Source organism: Octopus bimaculoides, chromosome 3, assembly GCF_001194135.2.
Source record: "Octopus bimaculoides isolate UCB-OBI-ISO-001 chromosome 3, ASM119413v2, whole genome shotgun sequence".
In the NCBI taxonomy this organism is placed as follows: Eukaryota; Metazoa; Mollusca; class Cephalopoda; order Octopoda; family Octopodidae; genus Octopus; species Octopus bimaculoides.
The window spans coordinates 160394563-160400296 of NC_068983.1; the positions used below are offsets into that span (position 1 = coordinate 160394563).

The 5734-nt window shown below is 33.9% G+C and overlaps 1 long non-coding RNA gene across 1 annotated transcript in view; it reads left to right on the plus strand.

The window, feature by feature from the left end:
• Positions 1 to 3842: 3842 nt before the first annotated feature.
• The window catches only part of LOC106872467 (uncharacterized), a 4853-nt gene continuing 2961 nt past the window's right edge, over positions 3843 to 5734 (plus strand). Inside the window, exons 1-2 of the long non-coding RNA XR_008263816.1 lie at positions 3843 to 4126; positions 5021 to 5408. This is a non-coding gene — a long non-coding RNA (uncharacterized LOC106872467). The remainder of the gene's footprint in view (positions 4127 to 5020; positions 5409 to 5734) is intronic.

The window sequence follows — 5734 nt, forward strand, 5'->3', positions numbered from 1 at the left end:
ACCTGATCCTTTCTTTAACCATTAAAAATGACTACATCTTCCTAAATTCTTAAACAGTTATTCAGAAATCTAGATTATAGCATATGTCCATATTACTTCTATTGATAATATGGTGATACTAAATGTTATGGTGAAATAAAGAGTAAATACTGTCTGTAAAGCAATTTTGTATATATGTATATGTATATGTATACTTGTTTCAGTCATTTGACTGCGGCCATACTGGTGCACCACCTTTAGTTAAGCAAATCAACCCCAGAGCTTAATCTTTGTAAACCTAGTACTTATTCTATCGGTCTCTTTTGCCAAACCACAAAGTTACGGAGGCGTAAATACAACAGCATCGGTTGTCAAGTGATGTTGGGGAGACAAACACAGACACACAAATATAAACACACATAGACATATATATGCATATATGACAGGCTTCTTTCAGTTTCCATCTACCAAATCCACTCACAAGGCTTTGGTCGGCCTGAGGCTATAGAAGAAGACACTTGCCCAAGGTGCCACACAGTGGGACTGAACCCAGGACCATGCAGTTGGTAAGCAAGCTACTTACCACACAGCCACTCCTACATATGTAATTTTATTAGATTTTATTATTTCTTGACAAAATCTTCAAAATAGAAAAGATGAATAGGTTGATTCTGACATTCTACTGAATAAGGTAGAACTATATATATATTTGTGGAGGCACATGGCCTAGTGGTTAGAGCAGTGGACTCACAGTTGGGGGATTGTAAGCTCCATGCAGCTCTAGTTGAAAGCAATAGTGAGCTTCTGCTAACTCTTTCACCATAACTTTCTCTCACTTTTTCCTCCTGCATCTAGCAGCTCACTTGTGACAGACCAGCATCCCATCCAGTTGGGGAACCTATATGCCAATGAAACTAGGAAACCGGCCCTTATGAGCCAGATATGGTTCGAGAAGGAACAAACGACAAAGGAATAAGTCATGTTTTCTGTTAGCAGATCCAACTGAATTCATGCAAAAACAATATCACCCTAGAATATTCAATGATATTAGTTTCTCTCTGTATGAAACATTCAATTACCATTTATGTACAATAATAATTCTTATCATGTGATAATTCCTCAAACCAAGCATGTAGTAAAAGAGCATTAGAATATATAATGATGAGACAGTGGTATAATCTGTATTGTTTTATTACTGTTAATAAAACCTGAACAAGATGACAGAACTTGTCCTCAACATAAAATGCAGGCTTTAAACCATTTTCTTTCAAGATGTGGTCATGGCCGTGTGTTTAAGAAGTTTGCTTCCCAATTACATGATTTCAGCTTCAGTTGCAGTGCATGGCCCCTTGGGCAAATATCTTGTATTATAGTCCCAAGTTAATCAAAACTTTGTAAATAGATTTTGGTTGACAGAAACTGAAAGAAGCCCAGTACATATATATATACATACATATATATAAATATATGGTGGTTATCTACTCCTTATGCAGTTTGACCAACTCCTGTACCTACACCTTAGAACCATCATGGCATCTGATTTGGCTTTTTAAACAAGACAATGTTTTGAAAAGACACTACCATAGATTGCATATTCGATTTGGACCACTAAGTGCTGCAGTTAAATTCTGATCTTTGTAGATCTTAAAATGTCTTTTGAGGCCTCTGTTAGATTAGCAGACCTTCTGGCATACATCTGTACATACATACATATATATAATGGACTCTGCTGTCATTAGACAACATATGCAGGTTCAAAAATTTCTTATCGAACAATCACACAGATGATTTGTCTATAGTGATCAAATGTTTGTGTACACATAAGCTCACTCCCTCCATCAAATCGACATTACCTGTAGAGGTGCAACTGGGTGCCACATGTCAAATGTTGAAATGACCGTAGAAGAACGTGAAATGAAGTGCTTTGATCAAGAACACAACGCAATGTCCAGTCTGGGAATGAGACACTTGATCTTGTAGTCATGAGTGCAACACTCTAACCACTAAGCCATGTGCCTTCACACACACACACACACACACACACACACATATATATATAAACATTCATATATAAGTAAATGTGAGTGAGTGTGTGTGTGTGTGTGTGTGTGTGTGTGTGTGTGTGTGTTTGTATGTGTGTGTGTGTGCATGTGTGTGTGTGTGTGTGAGTGTTCTTTCGTTTTGCAAAGTAGCTGTAAACGATCATCACTGTCTTACAAGTACTGTCCTTTATTTCCAGTCTTCCACCAAAAACATTTTAGCTTGCTTGGAAACAGGTGGAATTGGTAACAAGAAGGGCATCTGTTTCTAGAAAATTTACATCAATGAATCAATCTGACCAATATGATGATAATGAGGATGTTGATGATGATGACAACAATGATGATGAGGAGAAGGAAGAAGAGGAAGAAGAATATTAAGTGAAGGATGTAATATAATTCTGTGAAATTGATAATTTATTTTCTGCAAGATAAATGGACTATGGAAATGTTTTAATAAAACCGCCAACGAAATTCATATTTGATAATAAATAAGGAGTAAATTATCACTTGTAAAATAAATGTAGAGGAGCTGCTTTGGTGCTTTTCAGCTTTCTGAAGATTTTCATTCATCATTATTTCTGTTCATTTTTTTAAAACTAAAAATGAAAACTAGATTATCATGCCAGCATTTTTTCTACCCTTCCTATTTATTGGAAGGCTTTCACTTCAGCCATTTGACCTTGTCGGCAATATTTTATCACTTTTGTCATATTAAGGAGGACTAGCTCTAAAGATGTGTTTGTACCACATTCCGGCTAGAAACTTTATTTTTAATAAGGCTTAAAAGAGTAAAATAATATTAGGTCTTCATGCTTCTGCAAATATGATGGAAAAAATTTGAGTGGGAGATACTAACAATCTCAACAAGATGTATGTTCACTAATACCAGTAAACAAATTTTGCTAGGCCCACATTTTGAAAATCCTTATCTTATTTTATTGCAAAAGATGCTTAATCCAGATAGGATTTAAGGAAATGCTTATTTTTTTTTTTTAACCCTGGTATTTTTTCTATTGGTTTCTTTTGTCAAACCACTAAGAAGTGAGAGGAACATAAACACACCAGTTGTCAAGCAGTGGTGGAGTAAGACACACACACACAAACATACATACATATATATATATATATATATATATATATACAATGAACTTTCAGTTTCCATCAACCTATTCCACTCACAAGGCTTTGGTCAGCCTGTGGCTATAGTAGAAGCACACAGTGGGACTGAACTGAGATCCATGAGGTTGTATGACCTGCTAGAAATATCAGTGAAATTTCCTTCAGATTTTAGATAAGGACGGACTAATTCTACAATGTAGTCCTAGATACACTATATCTGAACAGAAATTTGGATGGTCATGAGTTAAATATATTTGATCAAATATTCATCTAAGCCATGCACTAACACTTATATAATACATTAGAATATGAGAAAAGTAATGACTTTCTGTGAGAAGAAACTATTACAAATATTTCAGAGTGTAGATTCCATTTTATGCCATGGGGAAGAAAAAGAAAATTATTCTACTGTTTCATTACTGAGGTTTTTATGATCAAAGAATATTTGTAAACTCGTTATTGATACTTTTAAATTTAGGAAGTGGGATATTTGGGGATATCTGGTATTTATGCCTTTCCCAAAGTTATCAGCTCAGTAATGTATCTATGAATGACTTTACTGAGAGTTTACCACCCACACTATGACACCTACCACACACTTACAAACTGCTTATGTATTCAGAGTAGAACACTCACTCTGCATGTATGTACAGTAGTAGTAGTAGTAGTAGTAGTAGTAGTAGTAGTATAGGGGCATGCACTGTAACAGCATATCACTGCATCTGCCACTTCTTGATGATTCCTTACAACTCCTGGCAAATGATGGCTTTGCTCCTCTCAAGCAGCAACACTCCAACCTATGCATGTTTGGATAATCATTGCTTGTGAGGGTTTAACAAGGTCAGAGTGCAAATCCTACTTCAATCTCAATTAGTCACATTCTATGACATGCAGTGGAAACACTGGGTCTATTCTTTGACATGCTGGTCCACACAAAGCATATGTACCTATTAAAACGTATCCAAAAAGAAGACAACTACCACCAGGTAAGGCTTCATGAACAAATCCTCTGAGCATTACCTTCTGGCTATATGATTCTGTATCCTGTGGCTGTCAACTCTATCATAACTACAACGTTTTGCTTCTTTCAGATTGTTAAATCTATATTTCATTCATCTTAAACTCATTCAATACATTTACTTATTTCTTCTGACCCTTATTCTAAAAACAACCCTCTGAATTATAGGTCTCTGGGCAAAGAAATGTATTAGGGACCTACATAAACTTTAGCATACCTAGATTAAGCATTAGGTCCCTAATCTCATAGTGCTCCTGGATGGCCAACTGTCCTATATGTCCATGCTTTTCGATGCTAATACCTGTAGCAACTACATGTTCACTAAAATATTCTTACACACAATGACAATTCTATCAAGCTCTCTTTTTATAAATGCTTTCATGCAAGCATTAGCCTGGAATATTATGTTATGAATACTATTTGTATTAATCTCTTCCAATTAGACTTTAAGATCCAAAGGTCATTAGAAAGCTATGGCACCTCACTGAAGCAATTAAATGTGTGTGAGTATACACACACACACACACACATACATATATATATATATATATATATATATATATATATATATATATATATATATATATATATATATATATATATATATATATATATATATATGTCTCTTTCTTTCTCTCTCTCAGTACACACACACACATATATACATACATACATACATATATATATGTGTGTGTGTGTGTGTGTGTATATATGCTCCAGCATGACCACAGCCACTTGGCTGAAACCCATAAATAAATAAGTAAATAAATATATATATATATCCAGTACTCGAACTATACCAGTATGGCACTCAGTTGTATGCTTACTGTTAGATGTTTATAATTTACCACTCTTTTTGTAGGTTTCTTTTATCATGTCTGACAGGATCTAACCACGACCACTACCAACAGCAACAACAACACCACCAACGAAAAATTAAAAAAACTACAGTGACAACAAGACATATGAAAGCATAAATCAACACTGACAGAATTTCAACTCATAATCATAAAATTATCAAATCGGATGCCCTATCCCTCAGCTCAATTACTTACTAAAAATGAAGTATTTTTATCTAAAATAATCTATTCAAAATGTTACTATTAATTCTTTTATCCTATTTACTAACCTCATGCCATGAAAGATGTCAAAACAATGAAATATATAAAAGTATTACATTTACACTGAATTTCTTTGCGCAAACCAATTCTTAAAAGAAAAAAAAAAATACATGGAAAACATTTTAAAATGTATGTTTTTTTTTAAATTTTTTTCTGAGTTTTACTTAAACTATTAATTCCTTTTTAAGATTGGAAACAATTTTTTATAGCAATCATAAATTTTCTTTTACCTTTCTTATAAAATCTCCCATGAAAGTCATGTTATATTTATCAATGCATTATTTTTATTTACCAGTAGATACAATGTATGTATGTATGTATGTATGTATGTATGTATGTATGTGTGTATGTATGTATGTATGTATGTACGTATCTATGTATGTATGTATGTATGTATATATGTATGTATGTATATTGAGAGAGAGACAGATACACACACACATGCACACATATAT